General features: G+C 33.7%; 1 long non-coding RNA gene across 1 annotated transcript; it reads left to right on the top strand.

Annotated features, from left to right (window-relative positions):
- Positions 1-7,638: 7,638 nt before the first annotated feature.
- LOC123563613 (uncharacterized) lies at positions 7,639-21,127 on the top strand. The gene is made up of 2 exons (XR_008369321.1): positions 7,639-8,734; positions 18,951-21,127. It is a non-coding gene; the product is annotated as an uncharacterized LOC123563613 (long non-coding RNA).
- The last annotated feature ends 5,835 nt before the right edge of the window (positions 21,128-26,962 follow it).

Genomic DNA, 26,962 nt, shown 5'->3' on the forward strand with positions numbered 1-26,962 from the left:
CGTTAAAAAGGGCGGGAGACTTTGTTTGTTGCTTCGTGATTTTGGTTTTGAAGGTGTGAAGAGTGTTACAATTTCGAACATCAGACGGGAGAGAATTCCAGTCACGAATAGTTGCTGGCAAAAAGGAAGAGTTATAAAGTTGCGTTCTAGATGATATCGTAGGTATGTTATCGGAATTCCTTAAAGGATATCGATTTTGGTTGTTTTCAGGAATCAAACTACTGAGATAATGAGGAGTAAGACCGTTTGTCATTTTGTAGAATAGAACGAGCCTGTTTTTCTTACGCCTTACTGGAAGGGTCTCCCACCGAAGCTCAGACAGCATAGTTTGAATATTGCATAGTTTGGTCGCACCAGTAACGATCCTCGCAGCCTCGTTTTGAACGGCATCTATATCATTTTTTAATTCTACAGAACAATTGTCCCATATAACATCTCCGTACTCAAGAAGAGGCCTAACGAATGAAAAGTACATTCTTTCCAGACTGGAACGTGACAAGATAAATTTCAGTGATCGCATTATGCCTAACCTCTGCCAGGCTTTATTTACAGACGAAGATATATGCTCCTTCCACTTGGCGTCCTCGGAAAATGAGATACCAAGATGTTTGTGAGTTTTAACAGAAGAAATAGGGACGTCATCCATGATTAGATGGGGGTGGTTTGCACGATCTTTCTTCCTAGAGAATAGAACAGTTTCAGTTTTTTGGGGGTTAAAATCCACAAGCCATGTTCTTGACCAATTTGTTACTTTACGAAGATCAGAATTAAGGACAACAGCGGATGCATCCGGGGAATCAACAGTTATATAAAGTGTAGTATCATCGGCAAACAGCCGGATATTGGCCTGGAGATCATTTACAATATCGTTTATATAGATTAGAAACAAAAGAGGTCCAAGAATTGAACCCTGAGGAACGCCAGCGGAAATGTTACGCCAGGACGAAGAAGTATTTGAAATAACAACTCGTTGCCGACGGCCCGAAAGGTATGACGAGAACCACTCTAGGAGCTTTCCCTGGATTCCAAAAGAAGAAAGTTTGTGAAGAAGACCCCGATGCCAGACTCTATCGAAGGCTTTTGATATGTCACAAAACACCGCGCGCACTTCCTTGCCCTCATCCAGAATTTCTTTAACATAGCATCGTTATGACGTTACTCTTGGCGTAATGACTTTGACGTACGATCTGTGTGTGTTTTGAATAATAATAAACAGTTTCAGTCTTCTTTGTTTAGTATGGAAATAAATCGGGTCGTGTTAGAATGTACTATATAACGAATGTGAAGGTAATATAATGACCATATTTATTTTTACAAGTATCAAAACATGTGTATTTACGTCAATTTATAGGATAAAAATATGTATTTTCCACAAAGCAGCGGTCCCACATATATATGATTTTTCACTGAGGAACTGACGTATCCTGCATTTTTTATACGACCCAAAACATACGCTAACATACTTTAGCACCATTTACTGTCGCACTAGCGTTAAATGTCACAGGTACCGTTAAACGTCGCAAGAATGAAATTAAATTTTGCATCCACCGTTAGCAAACGTGTTGCCGCTAAATCATCTGCCACTATAAGTTGCACTTTTGACATTAAATGTCGCAAGAATTTGTACACAGATATATATCGTAACATGAACTTTTAATGTCGACAATGCCTATTGAAAACTAAAAGACATGTATTTATAATCAATTATGTAATAGGCTTGGATCTTCAATAATATAATAATAGTAAAATAATGCAGTATTAGCTTTAAACCCAACGGAAGTTATACATTCTATTACATGTATACTTTCTGAAGGCAGCAGTCTTAACATGTATAATTATCTATATTCTACTTTCTTGTACATATTGAAAGACGAGGACCTTGCTCACCTTGCCTTTATAGTCGGCTGTTTTGATAGAGGGTCACGCAAGAAAAAAGTGAAATTATTTTGAAATAGAGACAGTGTTTTTGACAGGGAGATGTTAAAGTTTCCACTTAAATGATACGGGATGGTAATGTCGTGTATTTGAGGCGTGTGGTAGGAATGGGGTAAAGGTGGGGAAGGGAATGAATGAATAATGATAATATTGTTTTTATTAATAATGATACAGGAATATAAAAAATGGTAAAGAAGTATTTTTAAGGAAAACAGAAATTGATTTGTGGGGTGAGGGTAGATGACTAAGGGATCAATTTGGAAAGGTAGAATGATAATGTGATACTAGGAGGCAATGCCAAGAAACTAAAGATATGCAAAATATCAAGGTACACCGCTCGGTATTTGAAATAGTGCAATGAGGACAACACATGATCTTCAGCTGGATAGTCGCCTTATGACATTTACTAAAATTTCAACACAGAATTAGAACCCATGATCACTTGGCAGGACATCTTTCGTTTTCCACAGCTTCACTGGTACACAGGAATACTTCATGGACAGATTTAAGTCTCATTTGTGCAAAGGCACAGGCGTTTTCAAAATCGGTGCAGTTTACACTTCTTGCATGTCAATCAGTTTGCCATTGGTTGTCTATCAACATATTAGAGTGTGATCCCTCGGTGGCAAGGTCTTTCTATAACGCATATATCATACATTTTTCAGTAGATATAAGGTGTGAAGTGATCGAGACGTGATTTTGTGCGTTCGAATTAACATGTCGAGTGCTGGAGATAAAATGTCATGCTCTCATAATGGGATGTTGTGCGATTGAAATAAGAAGTCTTGCGCTCAAAATATAATGTCATACTGTCGAGATAGATGTCGACACTCGTATATAAATATCATACAGCAGCGTGTGTGAAATTGAATTTGTCAACCCGAGGGCAGAATGTCAACCGAGGCGAATGCCGCGTGGTGACATTCTGTTTCGAGGTTGACAATACCAGTGTCACATAAGCTTCCATATAGTATTTGTTTTAATATACCGAACAAACTTTTGTACAAGATGTTTTAAAATGTTTTTAATTAATTTAATTGAACAGTTTTATCTTTAGCGCGGTTATTGCCTGTGTACACACTGAATAGTGACGTTACTAATATAATTATGTGTACAAGGGAGGCAATCATATGGCTAAAAGATGAGGTTATATAGCAGTTATTCGGACAATAATGTACTTCCATGATGTAGTCGAAAGAAGTCCCTGATAAATAGATCCTCGTTTTTTCCGTTTTTCGCGCATTTGCGCGTAAATCAGGGGCCAAATTGGCATTCGCTTGTGAAATGAATTTACATAAAATAGTACACTTTTCATGCTAGTATTGCATGATTTCGAGTTGTTTACTTGAAAAGGAAAGTAAGTGTTTATTCTGAGAACCGCTTTCTAAATGCGGCGAAATGAGGGTACCTGACTTCAGTCGGACTTGCATTTCACTGCATACTACAGGTATTCAACATCCCTTTTTCTTTTCGTTTTCTCGAAGCAAATGTATGGATATCTTGTGGAAAATAGGTCTACGACAGAGTGAAAATCTAGAACTGTAACAAAATTGTTCTGAAGTAGCTGAATTTTATATGTAACAAAGAATAATTTCTTTTATTGGTATATAGCCATGAAGCAGTTAATTGCCCTTATATGAGATTCTAAATACCAGCGCGGTCACATGATCTAACGGTCACTTTCGCTTAGTCACGTGTTATAAAGGTTAAAAATGTTTTTGAGTCAAAATATCTCTTTCTCGGGTAATGGGATTTTATCATTGTAGACAAAAAATAGGTATAGTAAAGATGTTCATATCTCGAAATGAGACATAAGATGCCATTTCATCGAAGTAAAATGTCTCGCGCTCGAGGTAAAATGTCATGCTCTCGAGATAAGATGTCGTGCCCTCGATTTCAGATATCATGTGCTGGAGATGTACAACGCATGAGACACGTTTTCCTTTACACTGGAGAGTTATAATGGCCTAGATCGATCACTTATGTTTCTCAACTGGAAGTCTTGCATCAACCTAAAATTTGGTATAACGCGACCGGGGATCGATCCCAAGACCTCCCGTATTCGAAGCGGACGCTCTACCACTAGGCTATCGAGGCATCATACCAAAGACGTAAAAAATGGTACCAGTACCTCACTTGCTTGGCGCTCTGCATTAAAAGGGAAACTGGCCTCTTTTCTCATACCCTCGTGGCGATGGATTCCATCAGGAATGAGGTGTCGAGAGTGATTATATCAGTTGTAAACTTCCTTCACAATCGACCTGAAATAAATTCTGTACTCTAACTATGAATAGGAGACATATATATTTCAGTAAGGAAATCAATCATATGTTTAATTCCTTGAAATAAATATTTCAGAAAAACTTTGCACGTGTTTTTCGCATTAGAATGTTTAACGACCTTTTCTTGAAACAGTAGCGCTCCTATGCACTATTTTGGCATTTCTATGATTTGAAAATAAATATTACATAGCAATTTAGGTTGAATACGATACCAAAATTATTATCCAAACATGTTCATTCATTTTCTTTCAAATCACTGTGGAGGTAGGGTTCAGCGTAGCTTTTATGCTCGCAAGTTTACCTACAGATATATCATTTCAACTTTTATCATATATTTTTTTGTCCTTGCATTTCGAAAGCTATTTTGAGAGTTCTGTTTTTTTCACATGAATTTCTAATTTCAATTTGCGGAAGTACCTTAATGAAATAACTTTTATCAATTATATATAAACATTGTCTAAACAGATATGTGATTTGAATACTATGACCGCCGACGGTTTCGTCGGGGGGACCATCTCAAAATGTGCCCCTTTTCGTTAAAATATGCACACTTCCTCATGTAATAGTGTAATATGTAATTAACTTAATATATATAAACATACTTCTTCATGCCTTGTCAGAGGAGTCCGATTTAAATAAATGATAACTTGTTGCAAAGGGCAAGCCAGTACCTAGAGAAAAGAGGAGTGCCTTGACTGCTCTGAAAAAGTTCATATTTTGAGAATATTACCGGAATTTGAACTATGGCCTTGACCCCTAGCCCGCCAGATTCGAACCTGACGTGGCCTGTTTTCTCTAGGTACTGGCTTGCCTTTTGCACCAAAGTATCATTCATTAAAATAGGACATCAAATTATAAAGATTATGACTCTCTGACAAGGCCCATCTCTCTATTTAATATATGAAGAAGTATGGATATTTTCACGACAAATGATACATTTTGAGACTGTCTTCCAACAAAACCGTTGGCGGTAAAAAAGAGATATAAAAATTACTTATCTGTTTAGATCATGTTAAGGTTTAATTCATAAAAGTTATTCTATTAACTTGTGTTTGGAACATTCTACAATTATTTGAAGTTAGTGAAAAACACGGACTTTTCCGTGCGGAAAAGTACGGAAATACAGCTTTTATCCTAAATTACATACAGACGGACGAACAGATGTTGTCTTTTTGTCATAAATTTTCAGATTTTGTCACTTTCTACCAAAACAAGTTTTTATTTGCAGTAATTTACACATAAATAAATATTTTATAAGCACTTTTCCTCATTTTGGCTAATATTTAAGCCAAAAATGGCAAAGTTCAGCAAATGTTCCCGACGGCGTGTCCGTCGGAGAAGAAAATTGTTTTTCATATTCGATTAGACAATATTTTCAACTACTTATCAAAAGAATTGTCAGTTTGATACCTTACTTTTAACGCTTTTTACAATAAAATGAAATTAATATTTTTTCGAAAACAGATTAGCATTATACAATCCCTATAGCAAGTCTGCAGATCGTACAGACGGACAAAACTTACCTAAGCTATTTATTTCCATAGAAATAACTGATATTCACCAAAGTGTGTTGCTTTAGAGCCTAAGTTGATGTAAAATCCTTTTTTGTAGGAAAAATAAGGTGTATTTTCGTGCATTTTGTTCGAGCCCGAACGACCCTTAGGGTTGCGTTGGAGCATTGCGCTATACTTTTTTGAAATAGTTCCATAGTAGTTCTACAAATGCATGTAACTTTTATTAAGATACCTTAAAATACTTGAAAATGACCGATTTTTGAAAAAAGGAATATATTAACAACATTTAACCTAAATTACCCGGACATGTGACAATTCCTGTCGAGTGTCATTGCCCGTTAAACTTTGAATCTTCAATCTTGAATCCCGTTGTCGTGTGTCGCATTGAATGTCGTGTGTCGCGGTTAATGCCGTGTGTCGCGTTTTCAGGACAACACACACTCAAATGTTAAAATGTCGTGTGTTCTTGTACATTGTCGACCGTCACGTTGAATGTCATGCGTCGTGTCGTGTGTCGCGTTGATTGTCGTGTGTCGCCCTCAATAAAATTACTTCGACATGCGACAATTCCGCTACATTTGCGCTATATCATGTCGAGTGTCGTTGTTCCGCATTGTCGTGTGTCGCGACACTCAATTTTACTGTAACATTTTTTGCCAAACCCTAGCGCGACAATGAGACATTCAAATGTTAAAACGCCGTGTGTCGTTGTACATTGTTGTCCGTCGCGTTGCAATTTCGTGTGTCGTTTCGTGTGTCGCGTTGATTGTAGTGGCATTAACCGTATTCCGTAATACAGCGATAGAACTTACATCATATTGCATGTGCAGGTAGCTGTGTGGTCAAACTCTTTACCTGCCTTGATTATGGATTCGAGACTTACGTCTTACCGTATTATTTATATAATATCCTCCGTATATATATATGAAGATTACACATATAAGTACAATTTCAGACAATATTGAATATATCCAAGTAAACACATATAAACACATTAGCAAAATAACTGATCTCTGGCTACTAAATTCTACGTATGTACATATACATAATTGCAACTTTTAATCAAGCATCAAATCTTTATCTGTAAACTTAATAGACAGGAACATTCTCACATTTCCGATCAAATTTATACTTAATTTATTGAGTGAAATACGCTTGTAATCAAGTTAACCGTTGTAGATAATGTCGATTAAAAAGCGTCTTTACTGTCTTAAATAAAAAGACAAATTACTGGTCACCAGCTTTCCCAGAAAATAAATACTACAAGAAAAATCGTTAAAATTTGTGAAATATGTTACATAAAATAATGTAAAGGTAAAAGCAATATTGAAAACATCACATTACAGTTTTTAAAATGTATTTGAGTTGACTTCGAACCCGAGATAACATGCGTGTAAGTCTGACACTTTACCACTTCATCGGTTAACTAACTATACTAGTATTTATTTTAGTAATACAGGTACAAATATTGCGTAAACTAACGAAAACGCCGGAAAAATAATGGCTAAGATCAATGACTGCGAGGTAAATACTTACGCACAATAGCTATACTTATGATTGACCCGATATATCATGCCACTCCCCTGCTTATAAAGTTGTCTATTTCAGCCAATCAGGTTCAAAAGACAAAAAGTAAGTCACACCTCTAGCATGTCATAACAGGTGTAATTAACCCGTTTATAGTTCGGCAGAAATCAACGGAAATAAGTCTGTGTACCGTCTAATGTCGTACCCAGCAAGTTTATTTATTAAAATGTAGTTACGCAATCAATTATTTATGGATATCGTAAATGAAATGAAATGTGAAATTAACCTGTCAACTATCATTCAAAAGTACACAACATATTAATTATTTGTATGCTTACGAAATTTTATGGTATTCTGATGTGAACATTTTTGACCTGAACATAAGAAAATAATTATCCTCTAATACGTTATAATAAGTTTATCAAATGGATGCTGTGGGTAGATATTTTGTAAATAAATACAAACCTGTACCAAGAAATCAAGGCTTCCTGACCATAAAATTAGGTCATATGAGAGGTTTGTCAAGTATTAAATTATTCTTCAAAACATATGATATAAGGAGAGCTAAAGAGTTACAGAAATAAAGAAAAACAACAAAATAAGAATGTAAAACAGGAGTATCCAGTCGGTTGTCGGATTAGTGAAATAACATTACATCATTATTGTTTTTAAACTTATACAGTAAATTACACGTATTCGGGATTAAACTTGACTCAAAAAATATAAATGTACAAATAATCAGTAAATATACATCAGTAACGGCGAAGAAGTATTTAAATACGTATATAAAAGAACATAGAGGGATGCGCTCCATCGTTAAGTTCTACAAATGGCAATGAACTATTTAAAATTTTATAGCTGCTTTAACCAGGATTCCATGTTTTCAAATGTTACTAATTAGTGACTTCATGGTTATAAGCTCATCTTTAAAGATGAAAAGATACACTGACTTTGAATTTATAAAGTATCAGTTATACTACAAAGACTGTAATCTGTATTTTACTTCATTTTAATACGAGTATGCACCGCCTGCTTTGCTATATCAATACAAAAACGCTGGAGACGTGCGTTCGATCCTATCACTTCTGTTATTTCTTTATTATTATTATTATTATTATTGTTGTTGTTGTTTTGTCTATCTCTGATACAAAAAAGGGCATATTCCGTAGAATGTGTACATGTAATCATTGTAACATAAAAATTATTCACTTGATGAAGACAGTCATATTGCAGGCTAATCACTGCAATTTTTTAATGAGTTCATAATAGCAATTCTATTCAACATTATCTTTTACCACTCTGCAATTAACGTATTAATACAATACACAGAATGGCAACAAGAGATAATCTCGCGTTTACAATGCGCATGCCAAGCGCCTCAGGTCAAAAATACCCCGCCGCGATCACAACGTTACTGTTATTTGTGTCACTTTTAAGCGGATAATTAGTGAGAAAGGAGCTTAGGGATTTATGCAGGTTTGTTTTCTCGAATATACGATTTCTGTACATGCACTTAAATTTTGCGGGACATTTACCAGACAATTTTTGATGTTATGTAGAGAATATGACCATTTAGAAAATAGACCATTTTTGCTTTTCATGTCTTTCATACTTAAAATTTTGTCTTTAACATAGTTTCGGACGGACTGTTTCTCGAATATTGTCGCGCATAAAAGCGAGGTTATGATCGTCAAGTTAGTCAATTATTTTTTTTTCTGTTTCAGGATTGCTTATTTATAACATAAAATGATTATTACACTCTTCCAAATACATATAAACACTGTTAAGATTGTTTGTGTATTTGACTTGCGCATATTTTAATAATATATTGTACTAAAATAAAGACAAAACCTGAAGTAAAATGTGAAAACTACTTCTGCTGCCGTGAAGTAAACGCTTTCTGAATGTTAGTAGTCAAAACTATTTGCACTCTGCTCTATGGACCTCGGGTAATAGTCATGCCATTCAATAAGGTAGTGGCTAGGGATCCGGTAACCAGCCCTCTAGACCCTGAGTCTAGATGTCTGGTTACTTGGCCTTCAGACAACCCGTACATGGCAGGCTAGAGGTCTAGTAATCCTTATAGATACTGAGACTTTTCTTGTATTACAAAGAGCAGACTATATTAACGGGAGATGATTTAAAAAAGTTTGTTTCACCCCGTCTGGGGGTACCATGTAAGGCTTAACGGCACTGGTGCGGTCAATAGAGATAATATAATCTCAGGGGAAACGTGTATAAACATATTAAAATCCTAAACTTCGTTCAAAAGAGATGGCGTCAATAATCAGGGGGGTTGAGCTTGTATATGCACCCCGTCTGGGGGTACCATGTACGGCTTGACGGCACTGGTGCGGTCACTACAAGCGATATATCCTCAGGGTGAAAGGAGCTATCTATTAAAGTTGCTAGGGTCGGGCCACAACTATGAATAGCAAGAAATAATTTTAGAAACAACGTAGTAACAGGAGCCGACTGTTTATGGAGCATATCAATGGATAGTAGCCCGAAAGAGTTTCTAATATTATAATTTCTATTATATTAATTTAAATTTTAATTAGTTAAAATGTATATATACATATGTTATTTTTACTGTTCTATATATTATAATCAAAAGGCCAAATACTTTCTTACCAACCAATATCTTTTAAATTATTCTGATTTTAAACATATACGTAATTTTAAGCCATAATTAGGCTAATTTTAGACAATGATTTTAAAACTAAGAGACATATCCTTGCAACCACTTTACATTTCGGCAAGGATGGTCACCAGTTTTTACTAAATTAGTTTTAAATATATTTTTATAGCTTAATTTTATTAAAACTTTAGGCAAAATAAAAATCAGAAATAAGAGTCTTTGTGTTTTCTGACTTTATCAAATTTTATCAAATTTTAGCTAGCTTTAACATTTTTAACCAACTTTTATTCAATTTTAACTTTTTTATACAAATTTTATAATAACTGTAATAAAATCATGATAACAGAAACAACAAAATATCAAATAAACCTATTAAATTAAATTAAAGTAATGGCCAGCAATATATGTGGTAGGGACCTATGGTGGCATAAGCAAGACCCAGTCCGAGAAAACATGTACTAGAAAGACGCCACCATAGGAAAATCCAGTAGTAATGATGACCAGTAAACGGATCGACGGAAACAGACAATGGTAAACAAACAACAGGTAAACAGGTAAATTTTAAGTAAAAATTCTCACGCGTAATTTAGACGTCGGGTACACAGGATTCGCGTGTAAAACATTTATTAATACATAGTTTATCTTCAAATTTTCAGAATCGCTAAAGAACATATATAGCTGTAATGCTAGAGCATTTTTAGTAATATAATGTAATTAAAATAAGCAAAATCACATAGAAACGGTCGAATTTTGATAAAACCAACCGTAAAATTTCATACAGCGCGATCGTAAATATCTTTTCTATACAATAAGTAAAGTAACTAATACCGATAAAATCATTAAATTTAGACTTTGGACTATAAAGTGCAAAAAACAGATCTGAAAAACATTAAAAAATGACAAAGTGACAGCAATTTAAAAACATAGAGTAAAACGGTATCGGTAAAGTACATTGAATGTTTACGAGTATACAGAATAAGCATATTTATCGATATGACACAATTATGCAGTAGGCGTGGCGTGTAATCTAAAAATAATCTGTGTACTGACAACAATCGGACGTATATAAATGGTTTGTATAATAATTGAGCCGTGCCATGAGAAAATCAACATAGTGGGTTTGCGACCAGCATGAATCCAGAACAGCCTGCGCATCCGCCCAGTCTGGTCAGAATCCATGCTGTTCGCTTTCAAAGACTATTATTATTAGAGAAACCATTAGCGACCAGCATGGATCTTGACCAGACTGCGCGGATGCGCAGGCTGGTCTGGATCCATGCTGGTCGCAAACCCACTATGTTGGTTTTCTCATGACTCATATGTGTTTTTAAAGTTTTAATGTTTTTAAAGTTTATGGTTAATAAAATAAAGTATAATAGTAATAAAAGAGTATAGTTGTAGTTCATGGTCTCAGGCGTTTCAGGAGTGTAAGAAAGGTAATCGCGGTTCTTACCCTGGATGACAAAATTATATAAATTTAATTATATATTTCATAATCTGTTCATTATTTTGTCAATTTAGACACAATTCAGGGGGATACAACAATTAAACAATGCAAAAACAATAAATACTCCAGCCTAGACCCAGACATGCTCCAAAAATAACACCCGGGCCTTGAATTAAGGTCCCCCTTTTACTATATCATATGGTTCTAATTCTTTGGAATCAATCCAGGCACCGACCTGTATCTGGCAACGGGTCTCAAAATTCAAATCTCGCTGGGCTTACGATTGATTAGTTTGACTGGAAACAGTCATAACCACGCAGCACAGCGTAAACAAATAAAAAATGAATAAAAAAAAGTTTGTTTTCATACTTTCCTCGATTATTTGAATGGTTCAGTCACAGGAAACAGATGTATTTATAATTCTTTAATCCCGGGAAAAGTACAATCGCATATTAAAGATAAAACATATAGCTCTCTCGCTATTCATATTGATTACCGGACCTCAGCCTGTCCTGTACGAGTTACCGGGCGCCTAGCCACTTCCATTCAGTAAGCGTATAATATTACATGATTCTTTTTAAAATTCACCGATCAATAATTTGTGCTAGTGTTTGTTTTTTCTGATGCCGTGCAATAAAACACGTGCAGACCTCGAACATATTTTTTGACAACTGACCTTCAAGTCATTCGATCAAAGGTTGAATAATATATTTTGTGTGTATATTTCTTATCTATATTCCAAAGTAGGTTATTTTGTTAAATCGCCATTACGAAATTTATATATTAATATTTCTTAGCCGATAAAGCTAGACGTCTTTGCCTATCACAAAAATCAATAAAAACCGATAATCCAATATCACAGCCTTCGGATGGATTAGTGGATTTCCGTACCGGTTGTTGTTGTATGGTAACACTGGTACAAAATAATTCCAGTATCTGACTTGATACATCTACAGTATAGAATTAAATGCAATACAACTTTTAACAATGCTTAAAAGAAATAAAAAGAGAAACATCATATTCAAAATATTATTGTTTTAAGTAAAAGTTAGGCCAGCATTTTATATAAGTATTAGGGACCTATGGGTTAAAGGTCAGTAATTCAAATTCTTCTTTGTTTCACATAAAAAAACGACAACTTCATGTCCTCTTTACGTATCTTTAGAGAACATCACTTTTACATACACCAATTTTTCATAAGAGTTCTATCACAAATGAACGAAAAAAAATGAAAAGAAAATAGGGGGTTGAATAGTTCCTAGTGAAATGCAGTCAGTTGTGGTCTGCTACCCTAAAAATGGCGCATATTGCTCTCCTCCGCGCAATAAACACCTACTTTCGGTTCGATCTGCAAATTGTATGAACATGAAAACCGTCCCATTTCATGCGAATGTATTCTAGTAGCATCAGAAAAACGCGTGAAGAGCATTCATTAATTAATAATTTTGCTTCAAACTTTCAGTATCGATAAAGAATAGAATATAACTCGAATGCTAGAGCATTTTTAATGAGATAATAATGTATATAATACGCACAATCATACAAAAACAGCCGATTTGCAATAAATTGCCTGTAAAATTTCATACATCGCATTCGTAAATAGATATTTTGTTTTATCAGAAAATGTATTTAAACCGCTGCGACCATTAAATTCAGACTTTCGGTCAGATAATGCAAGAAAACAGAATAGAAAAATATTAAATAATAAGAAAATGGCATCAGTTTAAAAAAAAAATGGCCAACATAGTTAGAGCGGCTAAGTAATGCTATATAGAATGACACATCTATCGATACAACATATGAGCCGCGCCATGAGAAAACCAACATAGTGGTTTTTCGACCAGCATAGAATCAGACCAACCTGCGCAGTATGGTCAGAATCCATGCTGTTCGCTAACGGTTTCACTAATTGCAATAGGCTTTGAAAGGAACATGTTCTAAAACAGCATTTGGGCCTTGAATTAAGGCCCTCTTTTATACATGATACATGTATATTACAGTTTGGAATATATCCAGGCTTTGACTTGTATTTAAGATATAGGCTGGTATTCATGAAGCTCATAAGGGAAAATTTTCCCTAAGGGACTAACTAAGGGAACAGTTCAAAAGCATTTTGTGGACTGTCGTCGAGGTAGTTGGAATGTTTAATAATAATGTCACTTACAGTTTTGCAAAGTAATAGAGATTACTATTAATCTTATAGTGTCTACACTTTTCTTTTGTACTATGATGTTCAGGGAATTTTACATATTTAAGGATTTTCTAAGTTTTCTCCTAAGGAGCTTTATGAATACGGGCCCTGCAGGTCTCCAGATTCAAATTTCGCTGGGCATACGATTGATTAATTAATTTGGCCGGGAACGACCAAAACTACACAGCGTAGCGTAATCAAAACACAACTAGATACATTATTACCTGGAATGCAACAAGTAGTATAGCACATGGGGACTGGGTGATTTCACGTGACTTTTTACCGATATGCGATTGGCTTATCGCATTTATGGAACGCCGTTTTTGCAATATAGCTAGCACTCTATATGATATATAGAGAAATGTTTGTGACCTGAATTCCTCATTCATTATTTCATATAATTTATTCAATCTTTCAGCAATGATCAATATTGATACCATGTTGTGCATAAGGGTTTTTTTATGTTAATTGCTCTTTAATTTCCTAGATCATTATGGTCCTGTGTTGTCAAGTCTATGTGAAGGCATGAATCACATTTATGAAAGCTCTAGTGAAGTATTTCAATAGTCAAGGAATGCGACCAGCTGAGCTAAAAGTTATGTTATACATGAAAGGGAAATATAGTTATTTTTCCTCAAAACAATAACTTTCAGAATTAAGAAATACATAGTTCATATATCTACTTGTAAATCATGTAGAATGGAGTAATATTTCTTCCATTAAAGCGTAATGGTATAATAAAAAACATAACAAGTACGTTATTCACCCATAAGTTACTATCAAGAAATTCTGGTCTGTATAACTTCTGGTCGCAGGAAATCGTTCGCCTTGTATATATTAACAGGCGGGCAGTTTACCAAACGATGTTATCATGTTGTTTTAGGGAGCTATATAGGAAATAAAGCAATTATATTGGATACATGATGTAATATTTCAATATAAAAGTGAAAAGCGGAACAAGTCGAAAATGTATAAAATACTTGATTCAGTAAAAGAAGTGATTAAGAATATGAATATGTTATCTTAAATATTGAGAAAGACGCTACATTTGTCTGTCTATTTATTCTACCACGCAGGCAACAGGATTAGAGCTCTTACATTTTAATTTTTATAATATGTTTTTTTTTATAGCAAATTTGATCTTCAGTAAATCACACAGCCATGATGAACTAAAAATTCTGCCATTATCAACTTTTAGTAACATCGATCTATCGGAAAATCGATAAATTTGCCTATATAAACAAAGAAGGAAAACATTACTTAAACTTAAATAGAAAAAGTTCTATTTGGAAATCAAAAATTCGATACCCCACAAATTAAAGTTTAATTTATTCCGGATATTATGAATATTTTTTTTTTAAATATTTTAATATTTGGTTGGTCCTTTTTGACTTTAAATAGACCCACCTCAGTTCATATAGACTCTGTAGGAAACGGGTAAAAAAACTGACTTTTTCAAATATAACAGATAAAATGAGATATTTTCCGCAAATAATCAAAAAATCGATACCCCTAAAAATGTAGAAAAATTATTCAATTTTCGTTATGTGTAATTTGTTTTAAATTTAATAATGGTTTGTTTGGTCCTTTTTGCATTTTAGTGTATACAGTGAACATTTCTTAAAAAATCCGGCTTTTTCCGCCGTTATCCGTAAGTACTCGGAAGCTGTTACGGAAATTATTGTCGTCTGCTAGCCTGACTTTGTCGGTACAAATTGTTATAGCTCAATGCCTATGAATTGTAGGCAACTTCACATTGACAAAAAAAAACTGAGATTGTAATTAGACAAATTAAAACAAATTAATTGTTGAACTCAGAAACGCCGAAACCTATATCTGCTGTCGTTTAAAATAACGCTATGGAGGATTTAGTGTTCAATTCGCATTTATAAAATATACAAATGCTTTTAATTTTCATCGCAAAAAAATACTTAAAGCAACTAATTCTCATGTGTTTCCATAAAATATAGTCTGTCAGTAATTGAGTTTCAAAGCATTCTTAAGAAATATAGCGATGATTAATTTCCAGATACCTATATTGGGAGACAATCAAAATCCCCTTGATCAAAATCCCCTTCACTGAAAAATGATAGGGTGTTACAAAATCCCCACTCATTTTTCAGTGGAGGGGATTTTGATCAAGGAGATTTTGATATACACTCACCTATATTACCTATATTATTTTTGCCGCTGGTGACTTGTTTATTGCCGCGGCGGTCCGGGTCCGATCTCCGACGCGGTCATCTTTTTTTCTTCATATGGGATTTTTTAATAATTTTGAAACAAAAACATCATTTTCTATTATTCATAATATGGCCAAACTTTAATTTGAAAGATAGCCTTGATGAACTGATAATTCTCCTTCTTTCCGAACCCCCTTTGTATATATTATTCTGTATTCTTAAATTAATGCATGTTTTTGGTACATTCTTTAATCATTCGTTTAAAAAATTGCGATATCTATTATTTGTTTTAGTCCCAAGATTGCACAAAATCACATCAAGCATAAAATAATTTAATTGTAACAAATATCTTAAAATTACCCTTTGACTTTTATTGTGTATTACAATATTGCCTAGGGGTAAACAATATCCGTTCAGTGTTGTTTCAAGCCGGGTCATAAAAGTTATGTTACCCCACTTACTACAAGTGATAGGTATTTTTATGGTTTTATGGTTTTTGCGTTGTAATATATATATTTCACTTTCTTCTGTCTTTATATAGTCTTTTCCCATTCTTTCAGGAACTTTGTTTTTACGATTTTTACCCTTATTTCATGAATCGTATGACAGAAGGAAGAATCAGTACAAATTTAGAATTCACATCGTTAATAGAGTTGTTCCGTAAATATTTACTGAGTAAAGATCTTGGCCCAAATTTCACGGAAAAGCTTAAGTTATTACTTAGTTAAGTCTGCTATTCTAAAATTGAGATATTGATGAAGCTATTGTTATTTAATTTTGATTTTTTCCCTGTAACAATATATTTATAGTTAAAGTATACTATGGTAGTAGTATTTGTCAGCAGTACTTATTCAAGTCACGCAAATATGATATATCTATTTAGGCACGATATAAGAAACTTAATCCTTACCATGCTAAATTACAATAATGAACTTGTCTATGTTTCAATTTGGACAGTACTATTAATTATGAAAAGGGTGCATACCAAAAAGTTACTGGCTGAATGGCAGACAGTGCAGATCATGATCAGTCTGCACATCCGTGCAGACTGATCATCATCTACACTGATCGCAAAGGAAGAACCAATCGTGTCCAGCATGGTAATGGTTAAGTATTTCCTTTTAAAAATATAAGTCTTATTTGTATACTTCTTTTTCTTTAAAGCGACTGGCCTCCAGATCGTTCGATAACAAAAATACTTTTTAGATCTCTTGAAAAAAATGCTATATTTCTTATGAAGGCCTCAAAACTTAATTACTGACAAACTTTATGTTACGGAAATACATGATAATTTGCTGTTTTTATTGCATTTTACGATGAAAATCGCAAAGCGTTAGTGATTTAGAATTTTGAAAATATTTAGAAGCAAAAGCTCATATTCTAATGTTCATAATATGTGAAAGAAAGCGCGTATAGAGAAAGTATATACGCTTTCTAAATATTTTAGATAACATATTCATATTCATGAATATTTATTTTATTTACAGACAGTTTCTTGTGCGTAAATATTTCTCTTCTGTACATAGATATATGTTAGCATGATGTTTCATGTATTAAAAAGAAAGTAAATCTATGTGTTCGATGTATAAAATGTAACGATTTCTAAATATTTTAGATAACATATTCATAAATATTACTTTTATTTGACAATTAATAAAGTATTATATAAATTTTCGACTTGTTCCGATTTTCACTTTAATAATTATTAAATCTTCATTCAAGTGTATGCCCGCCTGTAAATGCATCAGATAATGACCAAAGATGTTAATTATCGATTATTCCCCCGTGTTACTACAACAACAACAATTAGTACGGAAATCAACGAATCCGTCCGGTAGCGATGATATTGGATTATTGGTTTTATTGATTTTTATGATAGGTAGATCTGTCCCGCTTTATCGGTTTAGAGATGTTACTAAAAGTTGGTAATGTTTTATCAAATTTACTCTGTGAAGTCATATTTCGCTTTTTATCGTCAAGATATATATTCAACCTGTGTATTTAAGGAACTATTATGAAAACTGTTCTTAAAGAATTTTACACGGGTATAAAATTTACTTTTATAGCTCTTTGCTCCGATCAGACATTTAACCAGAACGCACCTAAAATACCGGAATACACCGGAGTATAACCGGAATGCTTATGGTTTTTTTTTGTTTTTTTTTTTTTTTTTGTTGTTTTTTTTTTTTTGTAAAGGTATTTCTTTTAAGGGTATTTGACAGAATTCAATCATGAATGACACAATTATTTTGTTGTTGTTTTTTTTTTTTTTTTTTTTTTGGTAAAGGTATTTGTTTGAAAGGGTATTTGACAGAATTCAATCATGAATGACACAAATATTTAACTTACGAAAGGAAAAGAAAATACGTTTACACAAAACGATTTCATATGTTATTGAAGTTTCGCGTGCGCACGGGTAATTTCATAACCGAAATGCAACCGTATTTATTTAATTAAAGGGTCATATATGACATAAATAATTACGTTTCACGTGTCACCGTCATACATAATGCAATCAACAATATAAAATCACGCTGATTAGAGATAAACATTGATAACACGTGTCATCTTGTGTAATCCAGTATAAATATTTACGACAAATTTTATCAATGTGTGAAATATGATTACCTTTCTAAAAGGACGTATGAATGTGTTTTTGAACATAGACCTGTTTGATTCAAGAGTATTTTTATTTAATTAAATGAGCTGCGCCATGAGAAAACCAACATAGTCATAGTGCCGCGTTTGTTACCAGCATCCACGCAGTCTGACCAGGATCCATGCTGTTCGCTTTCAAAGCCTATTACACTGATTTCTAAGTTAAGTTTTGCGTTAAGGTCAACTTTTCTCCTTTACGGTCAAATCTATCGATTTAAAACCTGGAGCAGTTATTCGCCATTAAAGGTGACACTGCACAGCAAGTACCGTAACTCTGCATTGCTTATTGCAAGAATATTGACCTCCTTCGGACTTAGAGAAATCACGGCTAGGTTTATAGGACTTAGAGAATCATGGCTAGGTTTATATTTCTTTTTACACAGAAACAAAAAATTCAGATGAGCATTTGCATCCGCAAGGCGGTGCTCTTGTTGTGTAAAAGGATAATGCAGTAATTCGTTCTATACCTGATTCTACTTTATAGTGTAAGTCTGTATTTTAGTTTATTTTTCTGTTACTCATTTACTGAGCGTATGTCATAAATGTTTACAACATTATTGTTCTTTTTACAGGTCGTCTAAACGCAAAAACCGGTCATGCGGATAGACATCAAAATGTGGAACTGAACTGGTATTTGAGACTTAAATCTTCAGAATATTACTTCATAAAAGTGGTGGAAAATCGAAGTGGAAGTCTTTAGGAATGGCGAGTAAACAGTTGTGTCTCTTTGGAGAAACGATGATACAATATTTACGTCTACATTCAAATGATGCTATTCAAGGTAACACAATACTCAAAGAAGCTGACATTTGGCAGTGTGAGAAAGGAAGTCTACTTTTGCACGACAGGAAAAATGATATTTGCATGCATATTTTATCGGAAGCAGCTGCAAAAACACGGTCAGGAAACTCTTTGAAATTATGGTGTGGTAGCCTATTTTACTGTTTTTGGTCCGCCTTGGTGGGACGATATTAAGATAAGAGTTTTATATGAAAAGCTACGATAAAGTCTGATGATCTCGAATGTGGAAAACATAGACTTGATTTAGAAGTTTCCGCTAAGAAATAAAGCCTCTGCGTTGGACCAGCTGCAATTTTTTGCCGTCATCTGAAGATCTTATCTTTCAGGAATAAATTCGCTGGACCAGCTACTCTGCCTAACTGTGACCTCCATTTCTCTGTCTCTCCTTCCGGTGCGGCTCAAACTCCGATGCTCTCGATCTGAAGTCGAAGGCCCTACGACTGAGCTTTAATGGCTAACGATTCCACTTTCTGTGATGTAATTTTGTGTAATAGTAGAGCGATGTTAGAATAAGTGTTCACGACGTTGAATCGACAACGGCCGCATACTAACGTTTTCTACAAAGCTAAGCTTGTTTAAATTAAAATTCGTTTACAATTCATGTGCGAAGCCACTACTGCAGACGACAATTCATATTGGAAGACGAATACACTGCATATTACTTCGAGCTGATACCAACGCGAAGGTAACCACAGGGACAGTTTACTGAGGTATTGACACACTAAATAGCTGTAGGCTCTTCTTTTATTTATATGAAATAGAGGAACTTCCAGCGGCTGCAGCGCATACTGAGTAAGGCACACACCGGGGACCATTTGAAAAGACTGTGACTTAGTTACCTTATCTTGAGGAATGTTGTCAGTGCAGTATACAAATCGGAAGAATGACTTATTTTCCATGACAAGTTAAGATTTTTTACGACGAAAACGCTACCAACATTTCAGGGATAGACCTGTTAAATAATTTCAACCAAAACAATTCATCAAAAGAACAGAGCCAAAACTGCGATCTATTTGAATCTGTTATTTTCTACCATTTTTTTTCGCGCCATTTTCTTATTTGTTAATGTCTGTATACCCACAGAGTTGCAAGTCTGCACGTTTGAAACAAATAGTTTTACAATGCAGAATTTCATTGAACCTTTTTCTTAAAAAAAAAAAAAAGAGAAAAAAAAAACAAACAAAAAAACGAAGGAAATTGAGTTACAAAAAAAAAAGATAAGATCGTATGCTTAATTTATTGTACGACCGATTTTGCCTTGATTTCTTTTTAATGTGTCATTCATAAAAGTTCGAAAATTTCCGATGGTATAAAATCAATAGATTGTCAGTTTTCAGTTAAAACATAAGTTTGTTTGTTGGTTTGTGTTGAGCTAGTGTTTCAGTTATGTAATGCCAGACAGTTAACCTAACCGGTGTTCATTGATTTACAATCCTGATCTCCGCAAGTACGCCAACTTCCCCACATAAACCAGAGGTGCAGGACAATGATTTCAGGTACAATGCATTTTATCAGATCGCCACGGAGAGCACAGGCCTCGCACAATCGAACTCACGACTCCGCGATACCTAGATCTGCGTTCTCCCTATTTGGGCTAAGCGGGCAGACCTATTCTACAAAAATCAATGGTTTCATTGTCGCAGCTAAATACACTGAATGATAGATATAACTGCACAAGACACATACTTTTTTTTTTAAATCTATAACTGAAAAACGTCGAACGCCAAAAAACATCGTAGAAGTTGTTTATTACGGAAATGAGACTGATGTTATAAAACTAATTCATTATTTAACAATGTTTTGTGGTGTTAAGGTACATCGACTTTTATCACATGTCGTATTTAAAAGATATAAATGTAGCTGCACTGGTTTTATTTTACTTGTTATTGTGTTCTGTACCGATATGATATATTTCATTGTACCAATAAAGCTGAATATTTCAAGTTGAGATATCGCTTTTTGTCTATCTATTTGACTTTCAGTCACATTTTCCTTACCTAAGTTGAAATCCCAATGGTACAGCCAAACTTTCATTGAAACTTAAAATGCATACAGATAGCGCTGAGACGAAGTGCATCGTACAAGAAACTGAAATCTTGTGTTGTAGTATTCAGATTATTTCCATTTATGTAGCTATTTTTAGTCCAAAAATACAAAGAACATATCGGACAACGTAACTTTTATCAAATTTATGAGACGGAGAGCAGTACAGAAGAACAGTAACCTCGTTGAAAGCATTTAAAATCCCTTTTGTACTTAATTTTTCCGGGCCAAATGCGTATTTAAAAAATACTAGGAAGTTGAAATCATGATGAGCCATGTATAACAAGGAGTGCATGAGAATCTTCACTCAGTTTAGGACAACCTTTTTATCCGAAGCATATTGTTTTTGCGTTGTCCGTCCGGCTGTCCATCTAGGTACTTATAATGCGGGAAGTATTTAAGCTAGAATCGCCACATTTAACCAAAGAGCTATAAAAATAAATAGATTGGCTATTTGAAAGGTACATAGAGCAAATCTCTCCAACCTCCCGTGACAAAAAAAAAAACGAGATCTCGTTTACCGGAAGTGGCGCAATTATTCATTGGTAAAATAATGATCACCGTATGACCACGCTTCTTTCGATGGCAAAAAAAAAAAAAAACAAAAAAAACGTGTACTTCGTGTCTTAAGACCATTTCACATTAAACTAATTTTGTTTTAGAAGCTAACATGTATTTTAAATGTAGTTTTAAAGGTACAAATTGTAACTCCTTGCTCGCCGATGTTTGTTTTTAGTAAGATAACGCCGAATCACGCTCTGACACGAGCTCACGCGAGATTACAGCCAGTTGCCATTCTGTGTATTTCATACTTCTTTGATTTAACATAATTAAAATTTGACACGCACTTATTGAATGACATTTTCGGACCGTTGGCAATATTTTTCACTATTTACCGCCAGCGATCTATAAAGTTTCTAATTGCATGAGGTCAGATGTAAATTTTCATTAAACGTTTCTTTTATTTACGACTTAAGTACAGGAAAATAAACTGTTTGAATTTAGACAAGTCAATAGCATAAAATATGGACCGAGAACTTAAATAAGGTGATGTGTTATAAGATTCATCCTTACACGTGAATGAAAAGGGTCCTCTTAAAAAATGAAATATAGATGGGCAGATTTTTACATGCTTTATCGCAGAATTTTTCATTCAACAATTACATCCTTTTCCCAAATACATGACATGAGTGCATTCGCATGAACACTACGTTTAATTACAAAAATGAGTTATTATAAGTCATACATAGTGGGTTAATTTCATTAGATTTATTCCATTTTAACTGCATGAAGATAGTTTTAAATAGCTAAACGTATCTGAACTTTTTAACTACAATTTCAACTTTTTTACCAAAATATTTACAGAATACTAGTAGAGATATTGTCCGAAGCTATTCGAGACAATAATGTACTGATAATGATACAAATGTACTGTTATCCTAATTAGGTAAAACACAAACAAAGGCGGTATCGCACTTTGATCTTCTGATTGACAGGATGATATATCGTGTCATCCAGTATCCATTAGTTGTTTTGCGTCTACTTGGTATTTAGCATTTTTGCGCATGTGTGATTATGCATTATACTTAGTGACTGATGACAGTGTAAATAACTTTTGTTTCTTTTTTTATTACGATATTTTAGAGACATTTGTTATGATACTGCAATTGTAACTTTTTGTATATGTTCGTATTAAAAAAATCAACACCACTTTTAAACAGTACAACATGCATCTTGCATCCAATATTGAGATGTGTAACAAATGTATGATCTATCTCTACTGGTAAGGATTTTTGTGTGTACTTATAATTAGATGTTTTGCGCTTCCAGTCCTTTTGACAGCTGGCGGACTCGACATGTCGCCCGTGAGCTTCTTATATGAAGTTATGCGTTTTGGTTGATTTTTAGACAGATGATAGATTATAGAACAGAACAGAACAGAACATATGGTTTATTTAGACTTGAGCACAATACTCATCGTCATAACAACATGTTTTATACATGTAAATAACTATGCATGCGTTGAGAGAGAGCGAATACATGATAATAATAATAGAAATAAAGGGACCTTAGCATGTCAATAACACAATATAACAAAGTCATATAGTAATAAAGAAACATTAATCTAATTCATTGTCGCGTCTTTCAAAGGCTCTAATACAAAATAGTGCTAACTTTTGCAGTACTGATTTTTTATCTTCGTTTAACAATTGCAGTAGCAAAAATACGGATAAAGTCATTCCTTTTGTATGTACCTACAATCCATCTTTGCCCAATATTGGTAAAATAATAAACCAATATTGGAATCTTTTAAAGTATTCTCAACAAGAGAGTGTTAGACAATTATATGACTATAAACCTATTGTTGCTTACAAAAGACCCAAGAATATTCAAGATGTTTTAGTTCATTCTAGGCTGAGTAAGAAAGACAAAAATTGTAGTGTAAGTAAATGTTATAGACGTCGCTGTACACACTGCTTAAATATTAATGAAGATAATTCATTTTCTAGTTCCATCAATTCATCTTGTTATAATGTTAGACATTATCTGTCATGCAATTCAACTGATGTTATTTATTTAATAACATGTAATAAATGTTTTAAACAGTATGTTGGACAAACGCACCAGCAATGTTCACAAAGAATGAATAGTCATAGATTTGATATCAATCATTATCCAGAAACTACTACTAATGTTTCTGAACATTTTAATTCTCAAGGACATACTATCCAGGATTTCTCTTTTATGCCCATTGATAAAGTAACTAATCCTTGGAAAAGGCTTTTAAAAGAGACTTCCTGGATGTACCGTTTGGGCACTGTGTCTCCACAAGGAATGAATTCAAAAATTCTGTATTAATGCCTTTCTGAAATACTTGTTATATATGTATATTTTATTACTTGTATGTATTCCATAATCAGTTTTTACTGGTGCCATTCCTTAATCATTGCACTTATACTGCATTTTTTCACCAGTTTTTATGTATCATACTATGATCCTGTTTATGATTTTTACGCCAAACTCTTTGTTTAATTTTGACGTTGTCGTCATCGACGTCGTTTGACGTTGACGTCACTTCCTTTGTTATGTTTATTTTGAACCCTGAAGAAGGCTGATGTAGCCGAAACGTTGGTTAAAAATAAAGTGACTTGTTTTTTAAAAAGTTTTTGTAGTTTTGACTACTTTTAATACTTATATTTAACAATTGTATAAATTTATGAACACTAGGATTAGTAGTAAAGTACCTTGAAATAAACATATTTCTCAAATCATTATACAACGGACATATCAATATAAAATGAAATTCATCCTCTATGTCACCCATATTGCATAATGTGCATATTCTTTGGCTTCTACATATACCTCTGTGTCTTCCTGTTTCAATAAATAGCTTATGAGAACTCAACCTTATTTTGGCTAACATATTTCGATGTTTAACATTTTCTAATACACTAAAATATTTCGATTTTTCGTAACAACTTTTCAATTCTCTATAAATTTGTAGCGATGAACATAGTTCCATACCAGCACGCCACTGTGTAATATAAATATCACGAAGTCGTAATCTAAACAATGGAATGAACTGATTTATGATAACTGATTCTGGAAACAACCATACATCTAGGAAACCTGCATTTTGTAACATATCCCGAACTTTGGAAGTCCAGTTTACAACAGCTTGGTTACTTATGATATCATTTCTTTGACTTTGTACAATCGATGACAAAATACAGTTTTGACTCTTATTTCCATGTAAGTATAGTACATAGGAAGTAAAATATATCTATTTTAAAATACGCCAGCTCCCGTATTAAAGCTGTATTTTATCCCCTTTAAATATGTGAATAATTTATCAAAACACCAAACTGAATGCAGAGTGTAATCTGTGCATAATTCATATTTATAATTATTCATCCTCAAATGTTTAATTCTAAATAAAAATTTAAATATTTCATAAAAGAACAATTATGATCACTCATCCTTATAACAGTGGATTTAAAAAAAAACGCAGCAAAATAAATTATTGTGTATTTTGAACAATGATATATCTTTATTGCTGGATTTTATTATACATATAAGAAAGTTAACATTATTTAGACAACACAAGAGGAATTAAGCATTTTTAATATATAACATCCTTCTGTCTATATACCTTCTTTATCTATTAAAAATGCAACTGAACGCTTCTTTAATTTCTATTAAAATCCAGCAATTATCTTTTTTTTTCGTTTTTATTTTGTTACTTTTGATAAAAAGATCATAATCATTGAATAAACAAACTTGTAATTTCTCCTATTAAGTTTTGAATAATTATTTTATAGTGAGAAATGCTTTGCTATAAGAGTTATGATTTAATTGGCCAGGACATTACTCAACATAACTGAGCAATCAAAATTAGTATCTTATCAATTAAAATAATTTTGTGTACATGCTGAAAAAAGACTAAAAAAAAAACAACAGCATTTCAATTAATAAAATGCAAAACACAGGAAATAACCAATTTACCTGTAGGCAATAAAATTTATGATTCTCTGACAATAATTAGGCTACATGTCAAGTCTACAGGGGTTTTATGGACCCTTATCAGACTGGACCAGACAGGATCTTGTATATTGGGGATTAAAAAGTCTGGTATTGGGGGGGGGGGGGGGTCACTTATATAGGAGATTTTCTTTGCCTTTAAGTCTGTTATCATCATTGTATGAATGCCCGAGGCATTTGGAAATATGCCGTTTCTAATGTGGATTGTTTTGCCTTTTCAATCAATAACTTTTGTAAACCTGTGTTTGTTAAAAATAATATAGAAGTTCACTGGAATGGTTTTTAAAATGTAAATCTTAAGAACGAAATGATACGAAATAAAAAGAAAATTTGTTCTATGTTTGCTCTTACAAACGGTAGTTAATCAAGATAAATTAGTTATTATGTTCTGATTCCATTTAAACTTTTGAAATGAAAGCAATGTTTAAAACAATTCCACATGGCGTCATGCAGACGACGCACGCTGCGCACGCGCTTTACCATTTCCAACATTTCTCACTAATATGATTTGTTGCACGATTAACCAAACGTGTAACGTGCAACGTGTACGAATAGTACAATGCAAAGTGTTTAAGGCTCATCACTACCAAATAGAATGTAAGTAGTCGCCTCCCCAATAATTCGGCCAGTAAAGACGGTGTTTCAAATATTTTGAAAATGTCCAGATTTTTTTCATCAACTTTCTCCGCTCATGCAAAACTGGAGAGGTGAAACGGCGGTAATCGACAGAGCGTTACTAGGGACACGTGTATTGTCTTTCTTTTTCTTCTTTTTTTTTCTTGACACGTGTATTGTCAATTAGCGGAATCGCCAAGTGTCAAAAATCAATAAATTAATTGTGTGTGTGTGTGTGTGGGGGGGGGGGGGGGGGGTTATCTTTTTGGTGGTGCGGCGGACGCTCGTCATTTAATGGAGCAAAGAGCAATAAAAATGATAGCTCTTTGAACAGAACAAAAGTGTAGAGTTTTCGATATAATCTTCTATACTTAAACTTTGTTAAAGGGTGCAGTTGTGCCTTAGTTGAGCGCCGATATTGTTTTACATTTTGAAGCAGGTGTTATACCAAAAGCAGGTAAAGGCTTAATAAGAATATTTTAATTGTTGATTATCTGTAGAATATAGATGCAGAATGTATATGCATAACATTGATAAAGAAGAAACAAGCAACATTCGTCTTTCACAACTCTTTTTTTTTTTC

This window comes from Mercenaria mercenaria, unplaced genomic scaffold (genome assembly GCF_021730395.1).
Source record: "Mercenaria mercenaria strain notata unplaced genomic scaffold, MADL_Memer_1 contig_3725, whole genome shotgun sequence".
NCBI lineage: Eukaryota > Metazoa > Mollusca > Bivalvia > Venerida > Veneridae > Mercenaria > Mercenaria mercenaria.